Source organism: Fringilla coelebs, assembly GCF_963513975.1.
Source record: "Fringilla coelebs genome assembly, chromosome: 16".
Taxonomy (NCBI): Eukaryota; Metazoa; Chordata; class Aves; order Passeriformes; family Fringillidae; genus Fringilla; species Fringilla coelebs.
Window position 1 is genome coordinate 1,978,007 of NC_140042.1, and position 16,867 is coordinate 1,994,873.

At 50.4% G+C, this 16,867-nt stretch overlaps 1 protein-coding gene across 1 annotated transcript in view; it reads left to right on the top strand.

Annotated features, from left to right (window-relative positions):
- Positions 1 to 16,867, top strand: part of CACNA1H (calcium voltage-gated channel subunit alpha1 H) — a gene marked incomplete at its 3' end in the record, with an annotated part of 149,392 nt that overhangs the window by 82,846 nt on the left and 49,679 nt on the right. The gene's annotated exons all lie outside the window — the stretch shown is intronic.

Below are 16,867 nucleotides of genomic sequence, written 5' to 3' on the forward strand. Positions count from 1 at the left end.
ATCCGTGCTCTTCATCTGGGACTGGCTTTGGGAGAGGAGGGTGAGGGTGGCTTTGAGCAGGGGAGCAAATCTGTATTCTGCAGGCAGCACCTTGGTGACAAAGGACGAGTTCCAGGCACAGCTCCGGTGCCAGCTGTGATCAGGGACCCCAGAGATGTCACAGTGCCCCAGCCAGCTCCCTCCAGCAGCTCCATCCTCCCAGGAGCCTCCAGGAGAAGCAGGGACAAAAGCAGGGAGAGCAGAGAGGGAATTGTGAAAGGCTGAGGCAGGAAAGCTTCGGCACCTTGGGAAGCAAGGAGTGGCTTGGGCTGACACAGGAGGGACGGAACTGCTGGAACACCATCAGCTGAGGATGTTTCTGCATCCATCTTGTGTTTCCTGGGATTGGAAGGACCAGGATTGCAGTGTGCTCTGTGCCAGGCAGATGTGTCAGGTGGGAATATTTTAGGAAATATTTCCTCACTGGTGAAACACTGGAAGGGCAGGTTAAACACTGCCCAGGGCTGTGGTGGGGTCACCATCCCTGAAAATGCTGGAAAAATCAGTGGATGTGGCATTTCATGATGTGGGTTAGTGGTGTGTTGATCACCTTGGAAGTCTTTTCCAGTTTTAGTGACTTTGAGTTCTTGCAAGGAATAAATTGGGATTGCAAGGATAAAATTGGGAATGGGAACAGAGCCTTGCACCTCTAAAGCAGAAAACTGAGAGAAACCTTGTGGAGGCATGGAAGGAGCAGCCAGGTGAGGAGTACAGATGCTCAGGGTGGCAATGCAGCCTCTCCCCCCAGGGCACCTGAACAGCTCCAGCCCCACTGCTGCCAACCCAGCCCTGGATTCTCCTCAGCTTTTAGGCAGGGACAGTGAGATCTCCCAGAATTATGAATGAAGTGAAAATGTCACCTTGCAAACTCCTCCTGGGGTTTGTGTTCCAGGATGGGGATGCTTTTTTAGGAGTGGGGTGGAAAGCTGATGTGAGAGGAGCGAGACTCTTGGAAATGAGGGAGGTTTGGCATCCCTGCTCACATTCTTTTTCCAGCTCTATTTTTGTTTGCACTGTCTGGTTTACAGCCCTAAAGACAGCCTGACTCCCAATTTGGGAAAAACACAGAGCACAGCCCTCGGAGCATCAGTGGCAAAGCTTTTTTAGAGCAGGGAGGATGGGCCAGGAGACCACTTTCCCAGGAGTTTTCTCTCCTGCCTGATCCCTGTCCAGATTAATAGCTCCTCTCTCCCTGTCCTTGTCCTCTCCTTGTCCCACACAGATCTGAGAGTTGTGACTGTAGTAAAACAGAGAAAACAACATCCAAATAAAAAAAAAAAAGAAAAGAAAAAAAAAGGAGTTAATTTTATATACTCCAGCGGGAATTGGCTTTGCTGCAGACAGATGGATCCTGTAATTCCCTGTCTCTCGACATGACTATACATGGATTGGTTCATTCCTTTGGGGTGGGGTGGGATGGGAGGCCAGGGGGTGCTGGCAGCTCCCAGAACTGCACCTGGAGCGGAGCTGGGATCAGGGGCACAAATCCCTGGCTCTCTGTTCCCCAGGCACATCAGGCAGGAATCTCCCAGCTCTGAGCCGCCTCAAACCCAATCAATAAACGGGAACAAATGAAACCACTGGGGAGAGAACAGGATATGGGAGAGAAATCAGCATTTCCCTTTCATTCCTGAAGGGTTCAGGGGCAAAACATCCACCCTGAGGGCATCGTTTGTCCCGGTCGCTGCTGCTGGGAGGACAAAGAGTTGAAAGTCGTTTGTGGAGATGATTTTGGGCCAGAGATCGCGTGGGTTGCTGGGCAATTATCTCCTGACAGTGACCTGTGTGTGCTGCAGAGCCCTCCCTGGAGCTGCCGGGAGCTCAGATCAGCAGCTCGGCTGGCTCTGGAGGAGCTCCCGATGCGCTGCTTGTGCTGTGCTGCTGCCAGGTCCCAGTGCCCTGTGTGCCAGGGGGGCTGAGCTGCAGGGTGGGCACTGCCAGAAATCCCAGCTTGTGCCTCTGGAAGCATCAGAGTGATGCAGGGGACAACTCATCACCTCTAAAAAAATCTTCTGAAAGATACCTAAAGGGCTGTTCCCATTTCTCTGCTTGTGTCTCTGGTGTGTCCCCCCTTTCCAGGCTGGAATGATGGGATTTCCACCCCTGCCCTGCCCCTGCCATGCCCCCAGCACACACAGACACCCAGAGCAGCAGGAATCACTCCCTGGCTGCAGAGTCTGCTCCTTCCTTTCTCAGAACAGCTTTTCCCCGTTCCTGAGGATGAGCTGAACCTGGAGAGGGTGATGGACAGGCAGGCTCAGACTCCAGACAGGTAATGAGGGAAGGAAACCATGCAGTGCATGTTTCCCACCTGACTTGCACAAGTCCTTTTGTGTTTCAGAAATTATTTAAAAGCTGTGGATTTCCTCCCACTCCTTTTTTTTTTTTTCCCCTCCTTCTTGCTCGTCAGGGTGTAACAGCAGAGGGTTTCATCCATATTTGATTTTTTAACTCTGACAGGAAACCTGAGCGCTGGATTTATGGCTGCAGCTGTCACTCCTCTGCAAACAGGCAGGGAAATGAAGGTTAACAAGTTTGGGCTCGGGGGAAAGCTTGTAAAACAGCCCTGCAGAAGACTTTGTGTCATCACACCCGCCTGAAGAACAGATCCTTGCTGAGGTTCTCCAGCCCAGGGTTATTTATCATCATCTGCAGTGAATATTTTTCTAATTGTATATCTTAGCTGGAAACCCTCGAAACCCCAAATTGAATTCTTTTCCCTTGTTTGATAGGGAGGGGAAATGCAGGCTGGGGAGCCTGGGGGACTGGTCTGATGGTTAAAAAAATCAGAGTGGCACTGGGCAGGCTTGCAGCAGCCATATGCTCAAATCCCAGGGGTGAGCACTCACCAGGAGGCACAGGATGCTCCAGAACATTTCTGGTGTGTTCTCCAGATGTCCCAATTCCTGTGGCTGAAAGCAGGGATGCTCTGCCTGTCCCCCAGGCTGCCCAGTGTCCCCTGCCACGCTGGTACTGTCCCTTTGTGCTTCCTCACTCCTGTGGCTGAAGTGTGAAGTCCTGGCTGGGAGATTTTAAGGGAGGTTTTCTGAAACGAAACAAAATAGCTCCTGACTTTTTTTAAACAAGGAATTTGGCCCGGAAAGTATCAAATCTGCTGGGGAATGGTGTGCTTGGAGTAGAAGGACTTGTTAGAACATGTGGCTGTGTGTCTTTGGGGTCACTGCACTCTGCTTTGGGCTCTGTGTGGCTCCAGGGAGTTGTGTCAACAGGATGTGAAGTTTTGGCTGTGTCCGTGGACTTTTCTGTGCCTCAGCCTGGAGAGGAGGAGGCTGAGGGGAAACTCCTCAGGATCTGCAGCTCCTGGGACCAGGGAACAGCTGGAGCTGTGCCAGGGAGGGTCAGGTTGGATTTTAGGAAAAGGTCCTTCCCCCCAGAGGGTGCTGGCACTGCCCAGCTCCCCAGGGAATGGGAACGGCCCCAAGGCTGCCAGAGCTCCAGGAGGGTTTGGACACCACTCCAGGGATGCCCAGGGTGGGGGTGTTGGGGGGACTGTGCAGGGCTGGAGGGTCCCTGTGGGTTCTTTCCAACCAGGACATCCCATAATTCCATAATTCTGTTTTGGGAGCCAAACTGGAGCCTGCTCCCTGCAGCTCAGGGGCAGCAGGTCCCCAGCTCCCTCCTCACTCCTCTCTCCCATCCTTTGCTGCTCTCCCAAACTTCTGCCCTGCACCCCAAAGGTGCCTTTGGGGCTTTTTAGCATCTCCACCGAAACCACTTTGGAGTTTTGGAGTGCAGGGCTTGGATTTGAAAAGGAGCTCAAGGAATGCTTCAGTGGGATCAGGTTTTGGGGTAGGAATGGTCCAGCCATAAAAGTTGGGAGAGGAAGCAGTGGGAGCTCTCAAAGACAGAGCTGCAACAACTTCCTGCCATGTGAGCTCAGGATGAGGCTTTGATGCTAACACAAACTTTATCTGGAGGTGGTTTGGAGGGAGACAGACCCAATTCTGACTCTCCCACAGAATTCTGGATGAACTCCTCACCTGGGAGGAAACTGCAAAGCTGCTTTTTGATGTGCCAGCCACTCCTGCACCTTGTTAACACATCTGTCTCTCGGTGTGACCTCTCTTAAAGGCTTTAAACGCTGCTAGATTAATTTGCTTTTGATGTCAGGGCTAATGAAGTGCTGGGTCTCCTCTATTTCATTTTCCAGTTGGGTGGATTGAGGCTCAGGAGCAGGCAGGATTGGAGCTGGGGCTTGGTTTGCAGCTGACCGAGGGACAGGTTAATTCAGGGTTGGCTGCCACGAGCTGAGGATGCTTCCCCGGCTCTGCACAACCACCTGAGGCAACTCCTGGCTGGGGCTGAGCTCCAATAAAAGCCACCATTAGGCAGGGAAGGAGGAAATTCCGTGCTGTGCTCAGCTGTGCAGAGGTCAGGGTGCTTCAGCAGCACCAGCAGCCCGTGGTCACCAAGGCAATGCCAGCTCATCGCCATGGAAACACTCGCCACCTCCTCCAGCCTGGCTTTCAGCAAATAATTGCTTGAGATCCGCTGTGGATGCCACAAATAAAATCATCTGGCAGCTTTCAGCATGGTCTGCCTGCTTTGGCAGCCCACGAGGAGGATTTCCATCAGGGCAGGAGTTTTTGGGAGCTTGTGGCTTCCTCGGGGGCTCGGGGTCCGCACAGGGTTGGTTGGTGGTGGAGCTCTAGGAGTTTATGAAGGCCACCAGGCAGGAGCTGCAATCTGAATTCTCTCCCTCCCACTCTCAAATTCAACCTGGTGTTGCCTGTTCCATCCCTGCCTGGAGGATTGGGATCGGTTTGGCTTTTTCCTGGGAGCAGGAGGTGGATCCTGGAGCAGCCGTGGGGTCTGGGCTGAGCAGGGGTTTGGAGCAGCTCTGGTTCTGTGTCTGCTCCTCGTGGCTCTTCCTCCTCCACTTCTGCCACTCAGAGCCCAGCAGGGCTGGGAAAAACCAGGAAAAAAACAAACTTGATTGGGGCATGGAAGAGAGAAATCTGCAAAAGACATAATCCCAGAACGGTTTGGGTTGAAGGGACCTTGAAAGGGATCTGGTTCCATGGGCAGGGACCTTCCAGCAGCCCAGGCTGCTCCAGACCTTGGACGCTGCCAGGGCTGGGGAATCCAGTGAAATCCTGCTCTGCTTGTCTGTCAGAGCTGTCCCTGCCTGCCATCCCTCCCCAGCTGGATGTGGGATGTGCAGGGGGTTGGCAGATCCCGGTGATTGGAGAGGTGTTGTTATTGCTGCTGTAATTAGTGATGGGTAATTAGTGTTCCTTAACAGCCCCCTTTGCCCCGCTCACCAAGGCTGAACTAACGACCCCCAAAACCAAACTCACCCACTCCTGCCTGGGGAGAGTCTCAGGTGTTCACCATCCTCACAGTAATAGTGAACTGCAATAATTTTAATTAGTGCTGCTGTTATTAGGGCTAATCCAGCTGAATTTCATTATTTTAGCAGTGATTTTATGTCATTATATCAAATTAGAACCACTGATTTTTTATTTTTTCCTGTATCATTTTGTTCCCATAACAATAAAACCACACTGAAATCCAGGGCAGGCTTGGGGTGAGGCATCATTCCTGCAAAAAGAATGAGAAATGTCCCATGGAAAGTCACCTCCTCTGTTTGAAGTTCTGTTTTCCAGACCTTTTCCCAATGTTAGGAATAAATATTGCAAGAGAAGCACAGTGCAAAGTCAGCACAGGGATTTCTGTGAATATTGGTGGTGGTTTCATAGAATTTCATTTCACTGGAGGTTTCTTTTTGTCAAGAAGGTGAAAATGTGGGAGCACTGGGCCATCTCCAGACTCTGAAATCAAGAAATTCTGCCAGGTGCAAACCCTGGGCCTGGGTAGAATTATGGGATACAAACAGGTGATGGGAACAGGGCTCACTGAGCTCTCCTGCTGCTTTGTGCTGCCACTTGGAAATGCCAGCCTTTCCCTCAGTGCAGGGTCCAGGTGATCCCACTGTGCTGCAGGGCAGCTCTGCCTTGGAATTCCTCCCTGATCTCTGCTGTCCTTGGAATTCCTTCCTGACCTCTGCTGTCCTTCCCTTTTCCTTGGAATTCCTTCCTGACCTCCCCTGACCTCTGGAGTCCTTCCCTGTCTCAGCAGAACAAGCTGCTCTCATCTCGGGGAGCAGGAGGGGTGTTGGTGCTTGTTGTTGTTGTTTTTTATTTTTGATTTTTTTTATTGTTGTTTTTAAATCTTGACTTTATTTTTATTTATTTTCCTTTTTTTAATGTTTGTTTATTTTTAAATTCCTCAGGCACAAGTGGTCTGCAGCTTCTCCTGAGAGCCATGGAGAGCTGTGCTCCCTGCTGGAGCTGTGCCAGGGGAGGTTTAGGTTGGATTTTAGGGAAAAGTTCTTCCCTGGAGAGCACTGGGCTCTGGAACAGCTCCCCAGGGAATGGCACAGCCCCAGAGCACGGGGACTACGCTCCCAGGGACGCACAGGGTGGGATTTTTGCAGTGCCTGAGCAGGGCAGGAGCTGGACTCTGACCCTTGAGGTCCCTCCCAGCCCAGGGCGTTCCACGATTCCAGAATTCCCAAGCTGAACTGGAGCAGGAGCTCCTGGGGACACACAGGTTCCCAGTGCCAGCTGCAGGTGCTGGAGGCTGCTGGCACACACACAGCCTCTGCTTTTGTACCTTTTTGTCTTTCTGCTTTCCCTTTCTGATCCCGGTGGATGGGCTTTAATTGCTGCTTTAGTCTGGTGCTGGTGGCTGAAAGAAGAGATCAATAATTCACTGGGAGCTCCAAGGTTCCCATCTGCCTGCTTTGGCTGAGGGCTGCAGCACCCTGGGCTCTCACAGCTTTGTGCTTTCCCAGACAAAAAGGAGCTCAGGATGATTGCTGGGCTTGGTTTGGGTTTGCTGGAGGGGAGGAAAGGTGGATTTCCCCTGGATTTGTTCTCCTGGCTCTGTGTTTGATGGGAGCAGGGAGGAGTTGCTGCCTGGGTTCCAGATGTGGGTTTGCAGATGATCACTTCTGTGCTGTTAAACATTGGGATCTTCAGCAATTTGGGAGCATTTCTCTCTTTGGGAAGCTGTATCAAACTTGGGGCAGTCCAGTCTTGGGAGATAAAAGGGCTGGAGGTTCAACCAGCTGTGCTGTCCCCACTGGATGTCCCTGAACTTCATCAGCCTGTGGAAAACGTGAGTTACCCACTCTAGGGTATCCTGAGATCCCAAGGGACTTTTTGATCCAGTGTCACAAGGAACACAATAAATAGAGCTCAACTCAGCTGGTCCATCCCCAGGCTCTGAGGCAGGATCAAGTGCTGCCATGTCAGGGTGCTCAGAGGTTTCCTGGCATTATGAACAGCCCTGGTTAATTGGGATCAGCTGGAATTGGGATTGTTCAGCCTGGAGAAGGGGGGATTTGGGGTCAGGGAATTGTGGCCTTTCAGTGCCTGAAGGGAATCTGCAAGAAAGGTGGAGAGAGATCTTTTACAAGGGCCTGGGGTGCCAGAACAGGGGGAATGGCTTCAAACTGACAAGAGGGCAGGGACAGATGGAATATTGGGAAGGAATTCCTCCCTGTGAGGGTGGGAAGCTGTGTCACTTCCCAGAGAAGCTGTGGATCCCTGGAAGTGCCCAAGGCCAGGCTGGACAGGGCTTGGAGCACCCTGGGACAGTGGAAGGTGTGGCACTGGATGGGTTTGAAGTCCTTCATCCCAAACCATTCTGGGATTCAGTTCCCAAAAGGAAAACCCATCCAGAACTCCCTGCGCCCAAATGAGACGCACCCCCAGCTTTTCTCCTGCTGTCCTCCAACATTTTCATTTCCTCCTCCTATTCCAAGACCCTTGAACCTTTTAAAACCTCTCCCAACCTTCTCCCATCTCTTCACATCCCACTTGGGCACTCAGAGGTCGGGTCCAGCGGCTGGCTCGTGTTTTACTCAAGAATTACCCTCTCCTTGAACTCATCTCCCCCTCCAGCCTCTCCAGCTCCTCTCCTGGGCTGCACAGATGACTAAGCCAAGGGTTTTTTTGAAACACAGGCTGCACACATCCCCACCTTCCTCCCCAGCAGCAGCCCCTGCTGCGCTCCCCTGCTGCGTTTCATCTCCCGATGCCCGCGGATCACCAAAGTGCATTTTTCAAAGGGACTCTCCATAAAGCTCTATTAGCAAGGGATGAGTAATGGCTTGACAAACCAGATTTAAGTGGCCCCTTCTGAATCATCTTGGCAGTAATAGGGGGAGTGTGTCCATTTTTTGATTAAATATTTCCAGTGCCATTAACTCGGCCGAAGTAAACAACTTCTATTGGGTTTGCCTGCTAATGACAACCCAAAGGTCTTTGATCCTGGGGTTGCAGGGAGCCAGGAGCTGGATAAAGATCATGCAATCGTTGCTAAAGTGTCATCAAAGAGCTGGGAAATGGTTCTGTACTCTCTCTCTGTGCATGTCCTGCCACCTTCAGTGCATGTGGTGCCACCTGCGATCCTCTTGGGCAGTTGTGGAGAGCGGCTGGAGGATTTTCCCAAGAAAAATCCATAATTAACTTTCATTTCTTGTGCAGATTCCTTCAGGCTGGGTCTCTGTTGCTCCTTTTTTGCCTTCAAGGGGCTGTAGCATATTCCATGGGTTTTGTGTGTATCCCAGTCTTAAATATTCCAGCTCTTCATATCCCAGGACTCAGCTCACACCTAAAAGGAAAAGGTAGAGCCTCATTCTACTTTTGAATTAATCAGATTTGAAATCTCTTCAGCCTAAATATAAAGCTATATTTATTAATATATATTTTAAAGGACCATAAATCAGTAGGAATGCTGCATTATATTTTAAAAATTAATTCTTTGTGGTTAACCAGCCAAACAAAGTTGATTTCAGGCATTGTGCTGATGATTTTGGGGCCATTAATTATTGACTTCAGCACAGAGCGTGGTCAAGAACAGCTTTGCAGTGGGCAGGAGCCGTGTGGATAGAATTCCTTGTGTGAATGTAATTTTTTTATGGCGAGGGAGAAGCCAAATTTCTTGGATGAGAGTCAGGCCAGGCTCTGCTCTGAGCTGTCCTGGCCAGCAGATCCACTGGTGCTGCTCAGCATATGGATGGGAATGATTCAGGCTGGATGAATTCCCTGGATTTTGGCCAGAGGCTTTTAAAGGAGCCAAGGCCATGCAGGGTGGGATGGCAGCAGGGAGAAACCTGCTCCTATTTCCAGGGAAAAGGCTCCAGTGGCAGGTTCTGGGATGTTGGGAAGAGGCCAGAGCATCTCCTGGTGGATGCTCCTGAGGGTGATCCCTGCACCCAGCACAGGAGACATTCCCTGGCCTCAGCACAGCCCCATTCCCATTTTCCCTCTTTTTCCTGACAGTGGCACCAGTGTGCAGAGTCCAGTTCTCCCAGCTGCTCCTGGGGCTTTGCTGGAGCCATTCCCTGCTTTTTTGGAGAGCTGGCTCCTTCCTGCTGTGACTTCTCATTTAATAACTGAACCTGAGCACTGCTGGCCTGCTTTGGGGCATTGTTTTACAGGGTTTGGGTGAGTTTTTCTCATTTTAAGGCTTATTTTTGAGCCATCTGTCGCTCCAAGTGATCCTCCACCCAGATATAACCCAGCTGATTGCCCTGCTTTCCCAAACTGTTCTGCTGATAACATTTCAGATTGCCCTGGTCCCGTCCTCCAGAGGCTGGAGCAGGCAGCACTTGATCTAATCCTGCTTGGCATTTATGTCACTGGAAATGAAATTGCATTTTGCTGAATGAAACTGAGAAATGGGAAAGTAATACTGCAAATATGTTCTGCCACGTGGGATCTCCTGCCAGGGAAGCTTCTGAGGGAAGTTGATTATCCCAGAGAACAAACTCTGCTCTGTGGCTCTTCTTGCAGGACAGGGAAATGTGGCATCCGGGGATTCTTCTGCAGAGAAAACACTCCCAGCCTGGAGGCAGAGAACCCTGGGATGGGTTGGGTTGGGAAAAGCCTTAAAGCTCATCCAGTGCCACCCCCAGGGTCACCTTCCACCATGCCAGGGTGCTCCAAGCCCTGTCCAGCCTGGCCTGGGACACTGCCAGGGATCCACAGCTTCTCTGGGAATCTGTGCCAGGGCCTCCCAGGGAACAATTCCTTCCCAGTATCCCAACCTGAACTGGAGGGACTGGCGCAAAAATCTTGGGGGGTGCCTGAATTTGGAATCTGGTCACTGCAGGAGAAGCTGAACTCTGCTGGGTTTGGGTTTTGGTCCTTCCCCCACCCCCCAAGGTCCCTTTGGCAGCTCCAGGAAGGAGCAGAGTTTTGCATCTGGGTATGGAATCATTAACCATGGAGCAGAGAGTTAAAAGGAACTCTGCAGAGCATTAGGAGATCAAGCAGGTCAATTGAAAGGAGGAAAAATTACCATCAGTTATCTTCAATTAAATTGTTATCGCTCCACATGAAGGATCCCATTTAGAGGGAGGCATAAAACCTGAGAGTGGAGGTGACTGAGGGAATAAATTCCCCATTTTTCATTCCAAACCCAGAGAGGGAACATCCATCAGCAGGCACAAGGAGGAGATCTCTTTTTCTTTCTGTTTCCAGCCTACTTTGAAGCACAGCCCATTTGGAAATCTCTCAGTGACGCTTTTTTTTTTTTTTTTTCCAGTGGAAAGCACAAACTCAAAGTCACAACTTTTAGGAGAGTCTTTAATAACAGAGAACCCCTTCTTGAGTAGGACTTGTGCTTCTGAGAGGTTGTGGTTGTGTCTGGCTGTTAAATTTGGGGCAGTGGCACCCCAAAATAGCAAAATATCTCAGTTTCTAGGGCTGGGATATCCTGGTTCAAGTCCCTGATCCCTTTCCAAGGCCAGAGAGCAGAAATAACTTTGAACTGTGCTCATGAGCCTGGGAAAACACCACCCAACCCCCTTTTTTTTTTTTAGGAAGTTTTATCACATAAAGGAAGGCAATTCCTGTGGTCTAGATGGACTAAGCCAGTTTGAAGTTGATTTTCAGACATGAAGAGTCCAATCTCGTAGTAAATAAACTTCATCCAAATGGTTTACACAGGAGATATTTTCAGAGGCAGGAGTTGAAAAGCCCACTTGTGTTATTCCTGGGCTTTTTTGGGTTTGATTTTTTTTAGAGGCAGGGAAAGCAGAGAAGGAAGCAGCCAGGTCTGCAATTGCTCGGGGGGTTCTGCTTGTTTGCTTTGCTGGGTTGTTTACTTACCTCAGAAATATCAGAATTGCTCAGTTTGATCTTTGACAAGCAAAGAAAGAGAGAAAAATAAAGGTCAAAACGGAGCCTTCATCTTCTCTGGGGTGTCACTTACATCCCCTGACAGCTCTGCTTCCTCTGCCTCCTGAAACTCCCTGGAAAAGGAGCTTTTTGCCCAGGCTGCTCCAGAGGCAGGGGAATGACACAGCTGGAAATAAAACCCAGCAGCTTGTGGAGTGCAGGGCAGCCTGTCCCTGCTGTAACTGAGCACTGAGAGATGTCACAGATGCCTCCTCCCCTCTTTCTTCTCCTGGGAACGCTCAGATTCCTCCCTGGGAGGGTGGGGAAGCCTGGCACAGATTCCCAGAGAAGCTGGTGGATCCCTGGAAGGGTCCCAGGCCAGGCTGGAGGGGGCTTGGAGCACCCTGGGATGGGGGAAGGTGCCCCCAGGTGGGACTGGATGCTCCGTGAAGTCCCTGGGTTCCTTCTCCTCTCTCTGCATTCTCTGTGAGTTTTTATTCCCCGACATGGGGCTGCAGACAGGTGAACTCTGTCGCAGTGGAAAACCTGGTAATTGGAGAATTATAATTGCCCAAAAATGAGGTGAGGGGAGGAAAGAGTGCCCCGGAGCCAGGCAGGGATTGACAGATCATTATTGTGCCTGGTCGGAGCCTCTGTGGGCTGAATGCAACATCTAAAGCAGAAAAGCCAACATAAACAAGTGCTGCGAGTCCCATTGACAGCTTTAGGCTCGGGACTAAGAGCAAAAACAACCCAAGTGCAAAGGATGTTTATGAGACTCAATGTTCTGGGTTTGTTTACTGCTCCTCCGGGCTCTGCCACTCTCAGATCTCCCAGCTCAGGAAAAGTTGAGCTGCTTTGGAGGGGGATTTCTGAAGGAAAACAACATTTTTAACTCTGGAAACTTCCCTGGTCATTCAGCAGGAAGGAGGTGGTGTGGAAGAGCCCTTTTCTCCTCTGTGAGGGATGCAGGTGTGATTATTTCTGAGTTTCAGAGCAGAAAGGTGTTCAGTTGTCCTGCTGGGACCGAGCCTAAATTATGTAAAATAGCAGCTGGTGGATGCAGCAATCAGAGGAGATGAGGGAGAAGGTGGGCGAGAGGAAAAACCGGCACAAAGAGATCCCGGCCCTTGGAGAACTGCAGGAATTCAGGTGCACAAAGAGAATCTGAGGCTGCAAATTCCACCCTTCATTGTCTGCTTGGAGGAGCCCTCGATAATTGGACCATGATGGGTTTCTCTTTTATTGGATTCCGTGGTTCCAAGAAGGCTCTGGGGTCCTCGCTAAAACCACAAGTGGCAGATTCTCAGCTCCCGAGGTTTTCAGACCTAAACTATTTAGGAAAGGATTTTTTTTTTTTTTTTTTTGGTCTGTTTATCTGAACTTGGAATGAACTGTTTGAGGTTTGTCCCTAATAAAAGCATAGTTTGGAATCGCTGGAATATTCTGCAGCATAAAAATGGCCTTGAAAATGGGCAGAGAGGGGATGTGTTTTGCCTGCAGTCAGGGCTTGCTCTTACTTAAACTCAAGGATGCTGAAATCTCCCAAACTGATCCTACACAGTTCCTGCACTTTTTTTGAATAGCAGGAAATTTAATCCTGCACCCCAAGGATGATTTAAGCCTGAAATTCTAAAGTTCAGACTCAAATCTGAACTTTTTTGAGCGTTCCCTGGGATCTGCCAGTGGGACTTGGGGTTAAACCATCCTGTGCTGGTTTTTGGTGATGGTTTCCAGCACGGCCACTCCCATTCCAGTCTCCACGTCCAGCCTGGGGGATCCTCAGGCCAGCACTGCCAATCCTCTCCCATATTCTGGGGATTCCTGAGCATTCTGGATCCTCCTGCAAATCCACGTGGTCACCTTTTGGCCCTGGAATCCTGGACTGATGCAAAGGTCAGTAATTGCAGCAGCAGCAGATGAGGAGATCCCCAAAGCTGCTGGGGGGTCGTGCTCACCCTCTTTCTGTTTGGAAAAGGAATTTTTTCATTCTGCAGCTTGGAGCCCGATGGAGGGCAGGTATTTTCCCTGCCAGAGTTGTTGAGGCTTCGAAAAAAAATTGGCAAAAAGCAAAAACCTCCACTTTAGACCAACTCTCCTGGAAGTGCCTCATTTTGCTGCCAAGCTTTGTTACACATCCCAACCCGAGCTGCATCTCATGACAGAGCCACTGCTTGAGCCAAAAGCCTGAAGTTTCCAGCCCTGAGCAGGTCAAAACAAGACATTGCAGCAATTTGAAAGTGTTGTTGCAATTTCGTTTTCTCCCAGCCAGAAAGCTGGATGAAAATAATCCTCGCCATGAAAAGCTTTGGTTGCAGCAAATCAACGATTTGTTTCACCCGGAGAAAAAGACTCCTGGAAAAATTCCTGCTCTGGGACTGGCTTTAATTCGGACAAAATCAACAGTGGCTCCTAGTGGCTGACTGCAGGGGACTGGCCAAATCCATCTTGAGTGTCCCTTCCTTGACCCTCCTCGTTGATCTGTGCTCGTCAGCGAGCGGGAAATTTGCGCTGCGAGCAATAAACCATTTCAGAAGGCATAAAAATATCCCCGTTTCCCAGGCTCCCGTTGGTGTCAGGGGAAGATAATTACACTGGAAGGCTGTGGATGCTTGGCTCATCTGCTCCTCAGCATCCTCTCCAACAATCCCCAAGCTCCCAGCAGAGCTTGGCCGCCGTTCAGGGCCATCCGTCCTTGTCGGTGCCCGGCGGGTCCTGCCCGGTGTCCCGGCAGGATCCCGCTCCAACATCCCTGCTCACAGCTGGCCCTGTCATCACATCAGTGCTGCCTGCCTCCAAACACCATCCCAAAAGGATAATGAAGATCCCTGAGGTGAGATTTTGCAGTGTCAGCCGTCTGTCAACCTTTCCCAGGCGTCCTGCCGTGCTCCAATCTGCTGGATCAGCTCCTGGGCACAGCTGCTGACATTCCAGGCCACCTCCTTGTCCTCTCCTGTCCCTGTCCCTCGTGGCCTCTCTCCCCTCCCTGACAGATCACTGCAGATTTTCTCCCAGACTTCAATAGGAAACAAAATTCACGGTGCTGGAGACAAAGCAAAAAGGGCACAAATTGTCAAAGGAAATTGGGAAATAAATTCAGGATTGGCTTAGTGCTCCACAGGAGAGTCTTGGGTTTGCCTAAGGAAACTTGGGATTTTAGAGAGTAACAATGCACAAATTCCTTTTATGTGCTTTAGGGTGTTTAGATTGTTCAGCTTTTCAGACTCGACACTGACTCTTTTGGTGATGACTCTGAGATTTTCTTATCACGATGCACTTGACGATCTTTGAGGTATTTTCCAACCTTAGCCATTCTGTGCTTCTATATCCACATCATTCCAGGACTGGGGACTTTGAAGTGACCACCAGAAAGCCCAATTTTCATGATAAAATTGTAACTCTTGGCAGCAGCAAGGGGAATTTGGAGAACCCCACACTATGCCTTCAGTGCATGAGGCTGCTGCTCCGTGGGAGAGGACGAGGTTCTGGGCACAGCAGTGGGAAAGTTTTCCATGTTTCCCAGGAAAAAAGTGCTGGGGAACAGCAGGGAAAACAGAACAACCCCAGCAAGCTGCAGATTCCTGTCAAGAATGGTGGTGGCTTCTTCTCCCAGACAATCAGGAGCAGGATGAGAGGAAATGGCCTCAAGCTGTGCCAGGGGAGCTCAGGATGGACATCAGGAGGAATTTCTGCATGGAAAGGCTGGTCAGGCACTGGAACTGCCCAGGGAGGTTTGGAGTGCCCATCCCTGGAGGTGTCCAAGGAATTCCTGGAGGTGACACTCAGTGCTCTGGGCTGGGGACAAGGTGAGGATCAGGCCCAGCCTGGACTGGACGGTCCTGGGGGTCCTTTCCCACCTCAGAGATCCTGGGATTCTGTGTGATTCCTTGCTGACAATTGTCATTCATTCCCCAGCCTCAGCCTGCCACCCACACCCCGTTCCAGAGCTGTGCCTGCAGGGACACCAGACTTTAATGAGTTATTTTGCTCCTTGTCAAGAATTCCCTCTCCAGCCCTGCCTGGGGGGACCCTGAACGTGCCAGGTCCTGACAGAGAGCTCGGGGACGGTGCCAGCGCCGTGTCCTGTCCCCACTGTGGCTTGGAGCAGGACAGCCTGGGAGCCTGCAGGGCTATTTTAGGATCAGTCTCTGTGGAGAGCTGGTTAAATTCCATCCCAGAGCAGCCCTGAGCCTCTGATGAGGGTTGGGTTTTTTTGCTCTCCCAGGTGTGGTGGTTTCAGTTCGAAACTGGGTGGAAATACTAATTTTGTGTAGTGGTTTTGGTTCGCTAATTTTAGATTTTTTAAATTTTGATTTAATGTTCCATTTTTTAATTCCAAACCATGACACCAGCTAGTTTTGGCATTGTGAGGGAAAGGAATAGGATGGATGAGCTCTGCCTGATGTGAGGGAACCGGCCCTGCTGCTCAGGGAGAGAACAGCAAATTTCCCAGCCCTTCCCCGGTATCCCATGGCAATCCGAGTTTATGGATTAGAACCTGGAGCTCTGAGTGCTCTTCCCCTGGATAAATGGTTGAGCGGCAGACAGACGATTGCAGGGAGTAATTTAGCAGTGAATGATGGCTCATTAGCAGCCCACGGGCTGGAGGGGATGTGTGGGCTCTTCCCAAATCCCAGTTAACTCTTTCACCCTCTCCTTCCACTGCCAAGGCTTGGATTTGCTGAGTGTGGATGTGTTACAGAGCCTCAAGTAGTGCAACAACATCCCCCAAACCAGCCGATTTTTACCCCCCTAACGAGGGATGGGGAATAAAGGAAATTATTATCAGCCCAGGAGATGAGTCAGATATGAAAATCACACTTTTTCCCAGACAATGTTATTACACTGAGGAAAAGGAAATGAAAAAGGCTCATTTTGTCTCACAAAGGAGCAGGCCTGGAACTAGAAATGCTCATTGCAGAGCCAGGTGCTGTTGGAAGGAGCAGCTCCAGGGAGGGAGCAGATCAATCCCACCTTTTCCCATTTTTCTGGGAGCCTGGGTGCTGGGCAGGCTTTGCTGCACTTCCCAGGAAAGGAATGGAATGTCGGGAAGCCCGAGGGAACGTAGTGCTGGGATAGAAGAGGGGCATGGAAAAATCTTGGCTTTCAGCTCCATTAAAATCTTGGACACCCAGAGAAACTCAGGGATCCTGAATGCAGCCCTGGCACTCAGGGCCACGCTGCTGGCACTTAAAATCTGCTGGTTTTAGGAAATGCCATTTGGGGGTTTTGGGGGCAATTCCCAAAGGGAGGTAAGTACCTCAAAAAACGTAAAACTATTGATCCCACTGACTTTAGGTTTCCAAATGCTCTTAGGAGATGTCTGGAAGAAAAGGGCTTTGTTTTAATGAATAGAGCTGATATTCCTATATCACATGTAGGAATATCCTATATTCCTATATAGCAGCACCCATAAAGTTCTGCTGGAGTCAGTGCAGTGATCCATGTGAATCCAGGCAGATTCCCACCTGGATAATTCTAGCTTGGAACAGTGAACAAACCCTCTCCTTTGCTTAGCTTGAATTATTTTGGATTGGGCACAATTGTTCTCCAGCTGCTCCAGAGCTGGGCTGGGATCCTGTGATCCCGGTAAAACTCACAGGGAACTCCAGCAGGTTTATCTGCTGCTCCCTCAGACATTTCTTTCCCTCCATGGCTTTCCAGAAGGA